The 15,550-nt window shown below is 42.4% G+C and overlaps 1 protein-coding gene and 1 long non-coding RNA gene across 5 annotated transcripts in view; one reads left to right on the top strand and one right to left on the bottom strand.

Moving 5' to 3' along the window:
- unc93a (unc-93 homolog A) overlaps positions 1–15,550 on the bottom strand; it is a 148,920-nt gene that overhangs the window by 19,565 nt on the left and 113,805 nt on the right. The window lies entirely within an intron of this gene.
- LOC132210008 (uncharacterized) overlaps positions 1–15,550 on the top strand; it is a 107,144-nt gene that overhangs the window by 44,760 nt on the left and 46,834 nt on the right. The window lies entirely within an intron of this gene.

The following is a 15,550-nucleotide window of genomic DNA, read 5'->3' as shown; positions in this document are numbered from 1 at the left end:
GGTAATCAGCAATGACAGCACGTTATTCAAACACATTGAAACAAACTCACTGATGCTTTTCCCTTCTGTTATGGGACAAAGTTACACATAACACTAACAGTGTAGCAAGTCAGCATCACTGTGAAGCAAATTAGGAGGAATATTCAGTGAATCAGCATTGTCACAGTCATCTTTGTCTTTCAATTGGACATAAAAGCAGAACATACTAGAAAAACTCAGCAGGTCTGGCAGCATCTATAGACACAAAGCTCAGTTCTGAAGAAGGGTCACTGGACCCAAAATATTAACACTGGTTCCTCTCCACAGTTGCTGCCAGACCTGCCGTGTTTTGTCCAGCAATTTCTATTATGGGTTTTGAGTTCCAACGTTCAGTGAACCTTCTTCATAACTTCTTCTTTCAATTGGACAATTAGTTTAAATCAGAAGATGTCATGACTACTGAAGAATACAGTTAAGAAATTCACCTTTAAACTACTTAACATCCGAATTAAATCGAGTAGAGTTGAGATGGCTGAGTAGGTGATGTGTTGACAGCAATAAGTGTGAGAGTATGCTACTGGACAATTCATAAGGGAGAATAGGGAAATGACAGATAATTTAAACTAGTATTTTCTATCAGTTTTCACTGTTGCGAACACAATGGACATCCCAAAGATAACACATAAGCAAGATTATTCAAGAAGAGAGGAGGGATAAACCAGGAAGCTGACCTCAGTGGTGGACAGACTATTGGAAACAATTCTGTGGGACAGAATTAATCAGCACTTGGAAAGGCAGGGATTAACCACAAATGATCAGCATGGGGGTTTTTTAAAGGGAGACTAAATCTAAACAATATGATTAAACTTTTTGAAGACGTGACCAGGTGTGTAGATGAGGGCAATACATTTGATGTGATATACTTAGATTTCAGCAAGGTTTTTTGTAAGGTCACGACGAGAAAGTGATAGCAAAGGTCAGAGCCCATGAATCCAAGGAAATTTGGTGAATTGGATCCAGAATTGACTGAGTGGAAAGAAGCAGAAGGTGATAAGCAAGGAGTGCCTTTGTATCTGGAAACCTGTGTCCAATAGGGTTCCACAGGGATCGGTGTTGGCACCCTTGCTATTTGTGGCATATATAAATAATTTAGATATGAATGTAGGAGGGATGATCAGTACATTTGCGATAACTCTGAAATTTGTACAGTGGTAAATAATGAGGAGGACAGTCTCAGATCATAGGGCAATATAGACGGGTTGGTCAGATGAGTCAATCAGTGGCAAAAGGAATTCAATCATGGATAAGTATGAGGTGATGCACTTGGGTAGAACAAATGATGATGAACATTAGGAGCCGGGTAAACGCCAAGGATGAAAGGGAACTCAGTGTGCATACTGAATGGACTCTTAAAGTGCTGGGGCAGTTAGATGAAATGGTGAAGAAGGCACATGGGATACCTGCCTTTATTGGCTGAGACATTCAGTTTAAGAGCAAGGAGGTTATGCTGGAACTTGGTTAGGCTACGGCTAGAGTGCAGTTACAGAATTCATATTATGGGAGGGATGTCATTGCACGAGAGAAGGTGCAGAGGAGATATATCAGGATGTTGCTTGGGCAGGAGAGGTTTAGTTATGAAAAGGGATTGGATAGATGGGTTCGTTTTCTTGAAGCAGAGGACACTGACGGGCCTCATGATTTAGATGTATGAAATTATGAGGAGCATAGATAGGGTAGACTGGAAGAAACTTGTTCCCTTGGTGAAGGTCAATGATGAGGAGGTATAGATTTAAGGTAAGCAGCAGCAGATTCGGAGGGGATATAAGGAAAATCTTTTACCTCCGGAGATTAGTGGGAATTTCCTGTCTATAAGACTGGTAGGGCCAGAAACCCTCATAATATTCCTATAGTATTTAGATGTGCACTTGCGATGCCAATGCATACAACACTGTGGGATAAGTGCTGGAAAATTGGATTAGAATACTTGAGTATTTTGTATTTAACTGGGACAGACTTATGGGATGGCAGGCCTTCTTCTGTAATGTAGACTTCTAAGGTAAAAATGAGACGGAAGTTCTTGTAGCAGTATTTATCACGACAGTCAAAGTATATAACAAATTAATGGGACTAATAATAGACAGGTCACCAGGATCTGATGGCCCTTAGCCAATGGGACGTGACTGAAGAGATAGTGGAGGAATTAGTCAAAAAATTCCAAAATTCTCTGGAAAATGGAAAGGTTCCAACAGCTTGGACAACTACTAGTGTGATGCCTTTGTTTGAGAATGGTGGGAGACAGAAAGCAGAAAATTATAGGCCATTTAACCAAATATAGATTCATATAGTTGTATAGCACAGAAACAGACCTTTCAGTCCCATCGTCCATGCTGACCAAATATTTTGCTAAGTATTCAGTCCTATTTGCCAACTTTTAGCCCATATCCTTTTAATCCTTCCTATTAATTCATTTGTTCAGTGGCGTGAGTCAGGAGAGAGCGTGAGGAAAGTGAGCTTTTCAGTTTAAAAAACTTACCTCATGAGTCTGCAGCCTCCATTTGTTCAATGGCGGGAGTCGGGAGAGAGCATGAATGGATTGCTGGGAAAGTAAAATCATATATTCTGGCAGTGGCAGAATTTTTTTTTCTGAAGAAGGGTCGAGGCCTGAAACGTCAGCCTTCCTGCTCCTCTGATGCTGCTTGGCCTGCTGTGTTCATCCAGTTCTACACCTTGTTCTCTCAGATTCTCCAGCATCTGCAGTTCCTACTCACTCTGTCTACAGAGTCAGTTTCGGTTGAGATCAGGAACAAGAAGGGAGCAGTTACTTTGGTTTTTTTTTTACAGACTCCCTAATAGTTGCAGAGAAGTGAAGGAGCGGATTGGGAGGCAGATACTGGAAAGATGCAGAAGTTACAGGGTTGTAGTCTTGGGTGACTTCAACTTTCCAAATGTTGATTGGAAACTTTTTAGTTGTAATAGTTTAGATGGAACAGATTTTGTCCAGTGTGTTCAGGAAGGACTCCTGACACAGTGTAGAGATAGACCAGCACGAGGAGAGGCCACTTTGCATTTGGTGTTGAACCGAGCAAGGGGTTAGACCTGTTGGTAGGAGAGCATTTTGGAAGTAGCGATCATAACTCTGTTACTTTTACAATAGTCATGGAAAAGGATAGGTACATACAGCAGGGTCAGGTTTATAATTGGGGGAAGGGTAATTCCAATTCTGTTCGGCAAGAACTGGATAACATAAAATGGGAACAGATGCTGTCAGGGAAGAGCGCTATAGAAATGTGGAGATTGTTACAGGAATGCATGCTGTGTGTGCTCGAAATGTTTGTCCCTAGCAGGCAGGGAAGATGCGGTTCAGTGAGGGAGCCTTGGTTCTCGAGAGGTCGAACAACTGGTTAAGAGAAGAAGGATGCTGATAAAAGATTTAGGAAATAAGGATCGGAAAAGGGTCTAGAGGGAAACAAGTTAGCCACAAATGCACTGAAGAAAGGGCTTCAGAGAACTACAAGGGGGCATGAAAAAACCTTGGCAGATAGGATTGAGGAAAACCCCTAGGCTTTTTATATGTACGTGAGGAATAAGAGAATGACCAGAGAAAGGGCAGGGCTGATCAAGGATTGTAAAGGGAATTTGTGTACGGAGCCTAAAGAGGTAGGCAAGGTCTTTAATTAATACTTTCTTTGGTATTCACAACTAAGAGGGACCTAGTTGTAGGGGAGGACAGTGTGAAGGTAGGCTGGCAGTGGTGGATGTTAATAAGGAAGATGTACTGGGAGTTTTGAGGAGCTTGAAGATAGATAAGTCCCCCGGGCCTGATGAGATTTATCCAAGGATTCTATGGGAAATAAGGTAAGAGATTGCAGGGCCTTTGGTGATGATCTTTTTGTCCTCATTGTCCACAGGTATAGTGCTGGAAGATTGGAGAGTGGCAAACATCATTCCCTTGTTCAAAAAAGGGAATAGGGATAACCTCAGAAATTACAGGCCAGTTTGTCTTACTTCAGTGGTGGTCAAATTATTGGATAGGGCTATGAGAGTTAGGATTAATGATCACTTGGATAGGCACAGTTTGATTCATGATAGTCAGCATAGATTTGTGACAGGCAGATCATGCCTCACAAACCTTACTGAATTCTTTGAAGAGGTGACCAAACATGTGGATGAAGGTAGGGTAGTGGATATAGTGTACATGGATTTAAGTAAAGCGTTTGATAAGGTTCATCATGGTAGGCTCATGCAGAAAGTAAAGAGGCATGGGAGGGGTAAATGTGGCAGATTGTTTCTGAATCTAAAGGGTGGTATTGGAAGGAAAATCTTCAACATGGTGCTCAGTTATGAGTGGTGTACCACAAGGATCTGTTCTGCGTCCTCTTCTATTTGTAATTATTGTAAATGATTTGGATGTAGGAGTGGAAGGGTAGATTAGTAAGTTTGCAGACCATACAAAGGTGAGTCGAGTTGTGGATAGTCTGGAGGGCTATTCTAGGTTACAAAGGGACATTGATAGGATGCAGAGCTGGGCTGAGAAGTGGTAGATGGAGTTTAACCCTGAAAAGTGTGAGGTGATTCATTTTGGAAGGACAAACTTGAAAGCAGAATATAGGGTTAATGGAAAGATTCTTGGCAGTGTGGAGGAGCAGAGGGATTTTGGGATTCATGTCCACAGTTCCCTGAAAGCTGCTACCCAGGTGGATAGAGTTGTTAAGAAGGTGTAAGGTGTGTTTAGCTTTTATTACTAGAGGGATTGGGTTCAAGAGCCGTGAAGTTATGCTCCAGCTATACAAAAGCCTGGTTTGGCCACAGCTGGAGTATTGTGTCCAATTCTGATACCTCATTACAGGAAAGATGTGGAAGTGTTGGAAAAGGTGCAGAGGAGATTTACCAGGATGTTGCCTGGAATGGAGGGAAGGTCTTACGAGGAAAGGTTGACAGAGCTAGGGCTTTTCTCTTTAGAACGACGAAGTATGAGCGGTGACTTAATAGGAGTTGTACAAAATGATCAGAGGTACGGATAGAGTAGACAGCCAGAGACTTTTTCTGAGGCTGGGGGTAGCTATTACGAGGGGACATGGTTTTAAACAGAGTGGAGGTAGATATTATGGAGACGTCAGAGATAGGTTCTTTACTCAGAGAGTGGTCACGGCGTGGAATGCATTGCCAGAGAGGGTAGTGGAGTCAGCCTCATTAAGGGCATTCAAGCAGGTATTAGAGAGGCATTTGGATGATATTATAAGGTAGGGGTGGAGATTAGATAGAACTTAGGTTTAGGGTAAAAGTTCAGCACAGGGGCAGCACGCTGGCTCAGTGGTTAGCACCGCAGCCTCACAGCGCCAGGGACCCGGTTCGATTCCAGCCTCAGTTAACTGTCTGTGCAGAGTTTGCACATTCTCCCCGTGTCTGCGTGGGTTTCCTCCGGGTGCTCCAGTTTCCTCCCACAGTCCAAAGATGTGCAGGCTAGGTGGATCGGCCATGCTAAATTGCCTGTAGTGTTCAGGGGTATGTGGGTTCTCAGGGGATGGGTCTGGGTGGGATGCTCCAAGGGGCGGTGTGGATTTGTTGGACCGAAGGGCCTGTTCCCACACTGTAGGGAATCTAATCTAATCTAAACAACAGTGGGCCGAGGGGCCTGTACTGTGCTGCACTGATCTATGTTCATGTACCCATGCAGATGCCTTTTAATTGTTGCAATTGTACCAGCCTCTACCACTTTTGCTGGCAGCTCATTCCATACAAACACCACCCTCTTCATGAAAATGTTGCCTTTATGCCCCTTTTATATGTTTCCCCTCTCACTTTAAGCCTACACCTTCAGGTTTTAGACTTCCCTCCTAGGGAAAAAGGCCTTAGCTCTTTACCCTATGCATGAATCCATAGAATACTTATAGTGTGGAAACAGGCCCTTTGGTCCAACAAGTCCACACTGACCCTCTGGACATTCGACCCAGACCCATTACCCTATACATAGAACATAGAACATAGAACAGTACAGCACAGAACAGGCCCTTCAGCCCACAATGTTGTGCCGACCATTGATCCGCATGGATGCACCCTCAAATTTCTGTGACCATATGCATGTCCAGCAGTCTCTTAAATGACCCCAATGACCTTGCTTCCACAACTGCTGCTGGCAACGCATTCCATGCTCTCACAACTCTCTGCGTAAAGAACCTGCCTCTGACATCCCCTCTATACTTTCCACCAACCAGCTTAAAACTATGACCCCTCGTGCTAGCCATTTCTGCCCTGGGAAATAGTCTCTGGCTATCGACTCTATCTATGCCTCTCATTATCTTGTATACCTCAATTAGGTCCCCTCTCCTCCTCCTTTTCTCCAATGAAAAGAGACCGAGCTCAGTCAACCTCTCTTCATAAGATAAGCCCTCCAGTCCAGGCAGCATCCTGGTAAACCTCCTCTGAACCCTCTCCAAAGCATCCACATCTTTCCTATAATAGGGCGCCCAGAACTGGACGCAGTATTCCAAGTGCGGTCTAACCAAAGTTTTATAGAGCTGCAACAAGATCTCACGACTCTTAAACTCAATCCCCCTGTTAATGAAAGCCAAAACACCATATGCTTTCTTAACAACCCTGTCCACTTGGGTGGCCATTTTAAGGGATCTATGTATCTGCACACCAAGATCCCTCTGTTCCTCCACGCTGCCAAGAATCCTATCCTTAATCCTGTACTCAGCTTTCAAATTCGACCTTCCAAAATGCATCACCTCGCATTTATCCAGGTTGAACTCCATCTGCCACCTCTCAGCCCATCTCTGCATCCTGTCAATGTCCCGCTGCAGCCTACAACAGCCCTCTACACTGTCAACGACACCTCCGACCTTTGTGTCGTCTGCAAACTTGCTGACCCATCCTTCAATTCCCTCGTCCAAGTCATTAATAAAAATTACAAACAGTAGAGGCCCAAGGACAGAGCCCTGTGGAACCCCACTCACCACTGACTTCCAGGCAGAATATTTTCCTTCTACTACCACACGCTGTCTTCTGTTGGCCAGCCAATTCTGTATCCAAGCAGCTAAGTTCATCCCTGAGCACTATGGGAAATTTAGCATAGCCAATCCACCTAGCCTGCACATCTTTGGATTGTGGGAGGAAACCAGAGAAAACCACACAGACACAGGGAGAACATGCAAACTCCAGACAGACAGTTGCCTGAGGGGGAATTGAACCCAGGCCCCTGGTACTGCGAGGCAGCAAGCTAACCACTGAGCCACCGTGGCAGCTTCATGACTTTAGAAAACTATACAAGGCCTCAGTCTTCGACACACCAGGGAAAATTGCCCCAGCCTATCAGGGTATCCCTATAACTCAAACCCTCCAACCCCAGGAACATTCTTGCAAGTCTTTTTTGAACCCTTTCAAGTTCCCTTCCAATAACGTATTTCCAATAGCACAAAGACTAGAATAGGATGCAGTATTCCAAAAGTAGCCTAATCAATGTCCCAAACAGCTGTAACAAGACATCCCAACTCCTAAATCCAATGCACTGAACAATAAAGGCAACTGCACCAAATGCCTTCTTCACCACCCTGTCTACCTGTGACTCCACCTTCAAGGAACTATGAACCTGCACCCCAAGGTCTCTTTGTTTGGCAACACTCCCCAGGTCCCTGCCGTTAAGTATATATGTCCTGCCCTGAGTTGCCTTACTAAAATGCAACACCTCACATTTATCTAAATTAAATTCCTTCCAGTCCTTGGCCCATTGGCCTATCTGATCATGGTCCCATTGCACTCTCAGATAACCTTTTTCACTGCCCACTACACCTCCAATTTGGTGTCATCTGGAAATTTACTAACCCATCCTCCTGTCTTCACATTCAAATCATTTATATAAATGACAAAAAGCAGTGGACCCAGCAACGATCCTTGCGGCACACTGCTGGTCACAGGCCTCCTCCAGTCTGAAAAACAAGCCTCCGCCACAACCTTCTGTCTCCTACCTTCAGTCAATTTTGTATCTAAACAGCTAGCTCTCCCTAGTTTCCATGTGATCTAATTTTGCTAACCAGTCTACCATGTGGAACCTTGTCGAATGTCTTGCTGAAGTCCATGCAGAAAACATTCATAATTCTCCCTTCATCAATCTTTTGTCACTTCTTCAAAAAAACTCAAAACATCTGTCCTTGGAAAATATTAGATCTATCGTTAGAGTCTATTATTAAGGAAGAAATAATAGGACATTTAGAAAAGCTTAATGCAATCAAAAGAGTCAGCATGGTTTTGTGAAAGGTATGTCGTTTTTGAGGATATTTCAAGTGGAATTGATAAAATGGAATTGGTAGATGTAGTGTATTTGGGCTTTTGTAAGGCATTTGATAAGGTACCACATAAAAAGTCATTACAAAAGTTAGGAGCTCATGGCATTGGAGGAAATGTGTTAGCATGGTTAACATACAGACAACAGAGTCTGAATTAATAATTGAGTACAACAAGGAGCCATCCTCAGGCCTCAATTAATGACTTGGAGGAGGAGGGTGTAATGAATCCAAATGTGCTGACAATTCAAAAATAGATGGGGGGCATGTTGTTATGGGAACATAAAGAATCTATAAGGGGGTAAAGAAGGGTTGAGTGAGTGCGCAAAACTTGGCTGATGGATCTTTTTGTAAGTCATGCACTTTATGAAAAATCAAAAGGTAAACCATTATTTAAATGGAGAGAGGCTCCAAAAAAGGTACAGCACAGAAAGTTCTGGATGTTCTTATGCATTAAATATAAAATTAGCATGCAGATACAGCAAGTAATTTAGAAGGCAAATGGACATATGGCCTTAATTGCTAGGAGGTTAGAGTTTTAAAACATTCTTGATACATTTATTTTGGGTGTTGGTGAGACCAAATCTGTGTACTGATTTTGTTCTCACATTTAAAAAGAATGTACTGGCATTGGAGGCAGTTCAGAAGGGATTCACCAGGCTGACTTCTAGGTTGAAGGGGTTGACTTATGAAGATCATTCTATGGATTAAACTATTGTTCAATCGAGTTTAAAGAATGAGGGGTAATTTTTTTTATATTCACTCAGAGAACATGAGCACTGCTGGCTGGCTAGCATTTATTAGCCATCCTCATTGCCCTCGAAAAGGTGGTAGAGAGCTACCTTCTTGAACTGTTGAAAGTCATGTCCTGTAAGTTCACCCACAACACCCTTTGGGAGGGAAATTCAGGATTTGACTGAGCGACAGTGAAGGAATGGTAATATATTTCCAGGTCAGGATGGTAAGTGATTTGGAGGGAAATTAGCAGGTGGTGGTTTCCCATGTTTCTGCTGCCATTGTCCTTCCGGACAGAAGTGGTCCTAGGTTTGTGAGGTGCTGTCGAAGGATTTTTGTTGAATTTCTGCAATGCATCTTGCAGAAAATACAACACTACTGCTACTCAGCGTTGGTGTTCGAGGACGTGGATGTGATGCCAATCAGGCAGGCTGCTTTTTTCCTGGATGGTGTCAAGCTTCTTGAATGTTGTTGAAGCTGCACACATCAAGGCAAGTGGGGAGTAACACATTACACTCCTGACTTGTGCCTTATAGACGGCTGTCAGGCTTTAGGGAATCAGGAGGTGAGTTACTCACCATAATATTCCTAGCCTCTGATCTGCTCTTGTGGCCATTGTATTTATGTGGCAAGTCAAGCTGAGTTTCTGGTCAATGGCAACCCCCAGGATGTTGATAGCGAAGGTAACACCATTGAATGTGGTGATTAGATTGTTTCTTATTGGAGATGGTACAACAATGCCGTGGCCTTAAGAGATGTATTTTGTCCTGGGTTTTAAGGCAGAGGTACTGAACTGACTGGTGCAGTTCCATAAAGTAAATAGTTTGGGAGGCCTTTGGGTTTTTTTTAAAGTTGGAACAAAAGACACAACGTGGATGGGAGTGGCCAGCTCTCTCAGACTAGGATTTATAGTTTTTAGTTTTTAGCTTTGAGATTCAGCATCAGTTGCCATTGGAGTCCCTTCAAGGTTGGAAGCTACAGTAAATGTGCCCCGGCTGCTACTCTCCCTAAGTTTTGTCTTGATGTTTTTCCTTTTGGATTGCTGAGGTTACCTGTGAGACAAATCTATTTTCTGAATTTTGCAAATGGGTGTGTATGTGATGTTACTACATTGGACCAGTCAATTAGTAATATTTACCGTACCTATTATCTTGTTAAGTTTTCCAATAAAGTTGTTATTCTAAGTTCTTCTTTTGTTTTAACTATAGTGTTTGAAAAGACTTTTTTGCTTAACGTTGAGTAGTTTGACCAATCAAATTGCATGTGGAATACAGCACCTTTAAAATGGGAAAAAGTTGGGGTCGAGGCTACCTTCTTAATATATTTTGAGCTGTTCTGGTCTGGTCCATAATAAATTAGGAGCTCTTGTGGGGATCAAAATCTATAATTCCACTTTGGATTTCAGGTTATTGGAGAGTTTTGCAGAAAGTGAGTTTCCGGAAAGTTTTCCAAATTGGCAAACAAGTTAGGGTTGGGTTTTTTCTGTGTTGGTGAAGAAAGGGGAGACAGTTGTGGCAATCGTGCAGCATTTACAATTGCCAGAAATACCATCAGAATCTTTTGAAATAGCTGAAATTCAATTGAACATAAAGCAGCTTGAACTTGAAAAGGAAATGAAACAGTTTGAATTACAATTAAAAACAGACACAAAAGAAAAGGAGAGGAAATCCCAAACAGAAGATAAAGAGAAAGAGAGAAGAAAGTGCCAAATCTCCTTGAAGAATTTACTTGTGAGGGTAAGTTTTACTCACATATGCTAGGAGGTGCAAGTAAAGAAGTTAAAATTTTATGAGATACGGGAGCATGTCAGTCGTTGATGGTGAGAAATGAGGTGATATGTAATTTGGAACGAGTATTGTCAGAAAAAGCGGTGATACATTGAATTCATGGGAGACATCAAGTGTTCCATTATATAAAGTGAGGTTGGACAGTTGGTTAGAGGCTGAAAGGTGAAGTGCTGTGAGGAGTACTAGAGAAACACTCAGTTCTAGGAATACAATTTGCCTTTGTTAATGATATAGTTGGATCAAAGGTGGGAGTAATATTTAATATATTTGAAAAGCCAGTAGTAAGTCAGTCATCTGAGGTATTATAGGAAGCATATCCTTGGATTTTTCCTGAGTCTGTGATAACAAGGTCACAAAGCCACAGGTTGAAGCAGGAGGAGAAATCAAAGAATAAAGAAAAGGAAATTGAAGTATAATTAACAGAGACCACGTTTGATTAAATGACTGAGAACAAGCAAGAACACGTGGAAGACAAAGTGGATATTTTCAGTTCAGAGAAATTAACTGAATTACTACAGCAAGAGAAACTAAAGCACCTGTATCAAAAGTGTACACAGAAGAATCTGAGTGTATCCTAGAATGTTACTATCTTAAAACCAAAGTCTTGATGAGGAAATGGAAACCATCACACATTCAGGCTGGTGAGAAATGGGCAGAAGCTCATCAAGTTGTATTATTAGTAGGTTACAGAAAGGAGGTGTTGCGGGTAGCACATGAATTACCAGCAGGAGATCATTTGGGTGTAAGGAAAACTCAAGCCAAATTACAAAAACATTTTCACTGGCCTGGACTGCGTAAGAATGAGGTTGAATTTTTCCTGGCATGTCATACATGTCAAGTAATTGGAAAACCTCAAGCAGCAATAAAAGCCAGCACCCCTTAATATCCATTCCCACATTTGAGGAACGTTTTACAGGGAACTTAATTGATTGCATAGAACCCCTACCTAAAAGAAAAAGTGGAAATCAGCATTTGTTGACCATCTACTAGATTTCCAGAGGCTAGTCTATTACGTAGTATCATGGCTAAAAGCATTGTAGAAGTTACTCAAATTTTATGCTAGATACAGATTACCCACAGAGATACAATCAGATCAAAAGTCAAATTTTACATCAAAATTATTCAAGGAAGTTATGGAAAGCTTAGGAATAAAATAATTCAAATCCATGCACACCAGCTAAAATTGCTGGGAGCATTAGAATGGTGGCATCAAACTTTAAAGACCATGTTGAGGGATTATAGTCAAGACTATCCAGAGGATTGGGATAAGGGAATTCCATTTGTGCTTTTTGCAGTTAGGGAACAACTGAAACATATAAAACACCGAGGAGGTGCTAAGACTTCCCATAACTGAGTAGCACAAAATGGCCAATGGCTGCCCATAACTGAACATCACAAAATGGCTGACAGTTGTCTATGGCTAATGCTGGCAGTAACATTTACACAAGGTTGCTGAATGTGCATAATATTTGATTAACGTGATTTCCATAAGTAGAAGAATAGCAGCTCTGTAAGACATAGATAATAACATTTAACATTTGATTCAACTAATGCATAAGTAACAATTGCAGCTCAAGGTTGTAGCTGACACATAAGCATGGATTAGTTGTTTAATCAATAATTATAGATATAAATTCCAAATTAATTATAGAAAAGCATTAAAGGAAAAGATTCAAACTATAGACAGTAAAAGCAACTCCCTTTATCATTACAGGGAGGAATAGATACAGAGATCATTGGAATGTGGATTGAATGAACACATTATGACACAACTTGTTAGCTATAGGATTCTAACATCAGGTGTAACCGCATAACTTTTTTGGAACTGGTCAAAAATCAATATTCTTTTGTATTTCCTGTAATGAGAAATCTAAAAGATCCTTAAGTAGTAGGCAAGTATCTAATTAATTGGCAGTTAACATGGTGCAGCTGGCAAATATTAAATGAAAACGTATCCATTGTCAAAAGCCTCAAGAAAGGAGATAAGAGTCTGGAAAACATCATGAAGGACCAGGGATGGACCACAAGCCTGTCCGTCTCTTGGTCGTTTTGTTGAAGCAAGTTTAAATTGTATAAGATGCTATACTGGAGAGCCAATTACAGAGGGATAATTCAGCTTCACTGACCAATAGTAAGCAATGCGAAGATAACAAAGTGTGGAGCTGGATGAACACAGCAGGCCAAGCAGCATCTCAGGAGCACAAAAGCTGATGTTTCGGGCCTAGACCCTTCATCAGGGGTTGTGTGCACTCTAAGTTTAAACTGTAAAAGTTAAGCCTTTCTGAAGCTTTTCGTGTGCCTTTTTGCTGTGCTATATCTGACGGGTAAATCGCAATAAAGATAACCCTAATCCGCCTTGTGACTCGGGCTCTCATTGAAAATATGAGATCTGACAGGGGGCTTGACAGGGTAGACGTGTTGATGCTGCCAGTATTTCAAACAATGGTATATTGTTACAGAATAAGGGGACATTAATTTGAAACTGAGAGGCAACTAGGCTGTCCTCCTAGAGACGAGTGAATGTCTGGAATTCTGACCTCCAAATAATTGCAGAGACTCAATTACTTGAAGTATTTAATGAAGCAGTAGATAGAATTTTGAAATATCAGGGAGTTGAAGGCTATGCTGAGCTGGCACAAAATTAAAGTTGAGGCCTGGAACAGATCAGCCAGGATCCGATTGAAGGGCAAGGCAGGCTTGAGGGCCCTGATCACCACCTCCTATTTCGTATGCTGGACAAGAGATGGCAGTGAGATTAGGCATGAGACAAGCACATCTCATCTCCTGAGCATCTTGGAATAGACAATGTTGTGAATGAAATAAACAATTCAAATGACCCCAAATGTTCACTGCTACCTAAACTTCAAGATTGCTGGACCTATTGAGAGTGCTATCGCAACATCTTACATCACCAGAGGAAATCTCAATACATTTTACAGCTGGTGAAGTAGTTTTGAAATGTGGTCACTTCCCTATTGTAGGAAATAACATAGTAAATTTATGTGCAGCGTGATGTAACAGCTGTGATGATCAGATATTCTGAAATTAGCAATTACCATGGGCAACAGGTAGGAGCTTATAGAAAGATGGCCCATGATCAGGCTGCAAATTGAGGGAGTCAGTTGTTGGCGGCGATCATGGTCTGTACATGGGTTTGTGGAGTACTGGCTATGGTTATAGATTGCTGACCGCAAGTTTGCTAATCTTGCAGGGTTTAAAGAGGGTGAAACTGGCAGAAGTGAGACAACTGGAATTCCGTGCAATTGGTGGCTCAGTGGTCAGCACTGCAGCCTCACAGCACCAGGGACCCAGGTTCGATTCCAGCCTTGGGCGACCGTCTGTGCGGAGTTTGCACATTCTCCCCATGTCACCGTGCGTTTCCTGTGGGTGCTTCGGTTTCCTCCCACAGTCCAAAGATGTGCAGGCTAGGTGGATTGGCCATGCTAAATTGCCCATAATGTTCAGGGGTGTGTGGGTCAAAGGGGGATGGGGATGGGTCTGGGTGGGATGCTTCAAAGGGCAGCGTGGACTTGTTGGGCTGAAGGGCCTGTTTCCACACTGTAGGGAATCTAATCTAAATGTGAGGTTAACTACCTTGAACCAAAAATGTATAGAACAGGGTAATTCTGAATTTCTAGGTGGAGTACTTACTAGTGCAGTTGGGAAGGGTTTAAACTAAAATGGCAGGACGTTGAAAACCAATGCAGAGAGATAGAAGAGAGGGAAACCAGGGCTAAAACAAAAGTCAGAACAGGAAATAAGAAAATGTGACAGGTCGAGAATTCAAGGCCTAAATCAAATAGAGTCACAGTACAAAATAATAGGTGCGGGTCTAATGATGTTAAAAAGTCAAGCCTTAAAAGGACATTTGCAGTAAAGTGGATGATTTAGTCATGCAAACAGTTATAAACAATATAATATAGTTGGGGTATGGAGAATTGGCTGCATGGTCACCAGGGATAGAAACTGATTATTCAAAGTTATTCAGTTTTAGGAAGGACAAGAAAAATAGAAAAGAATGTCGGGTAGCATTGCTGATTACATAGGAAATCATCACGATAGCGATGAAGGTTATTAGTTCTGAAGGAATGGAGCCTACATGTGTAGAATGTAACATCACCAAAGTTTAATAGTGGGGTCTGTATATACACCCCTAAACTATAGCAGTAATAGATGTAAGTTTGCTCGCTGAGCTGGAATAGGAATGAACCTCCGGTGAAGCGCTGATGTTCTGACCTGCTTTCTATTCATCTGTTTAGGTTTCCTCGGGTTGGTGATGTCATTCCTGACATCACCAACACAGGAAGTGACATCACCAACGCAAGGAAACCTAAACAGATAAATAGAAAGCGGGTCATAACACCAATGCTTCATCGGACACTCACTGTTGATGTTCCCCAGAATGGTGACGAAACATCTGGGAACAAACCTTCAAGATCAGTGAACCAGCTTACATCTGGAACACAATAAAGACCCACTCTCTTGTGGACCGAGAGGAGGGGGGGAGTGCTGTCTTGGAGGTGAAGGGAGGACGTCGGGTTGGCTGTGCGCCCTTGCGACCAGTGGATCTTAATGCTGGCTTCGGCCTAACGCTGGTTCAGGGGAGCAGCCAACCTGCAATGATGGCTGTGGCAAGTGCTCGTGCCCCAGGTCAGGGGGTCCGGAACACCATCCGCGTGTCCGTAAAGAAGGTGGATGAAGGTGCACCTGTGGACCGCACCTTCTTCGTGAAGAGGGTCCTGTTGGACTGTTGTGGGTTCGCTGCTGCGG

This window comes from Stegostoma tigrinum, chromosome 9, assembly GCF_030684315.1.
Source record: "Stegostoma tigrinum isolate sSteTig4 chromosome 9, sSteTig4.hap1, whole genome shotgun sequence".
In the NCBI taxonomy this organism is placed as follows: Eukaryota; Metazoa; Chordata; class Chondrichthyes; order Orectolobiformes; family Stegostomatidae; genus Stegostoma; species Stegostoma tigrinum.
Note: the sequence above shows the minus strand (reverse complement) of the source record. Positions and strands in the feature narration are given on the sequence as shown.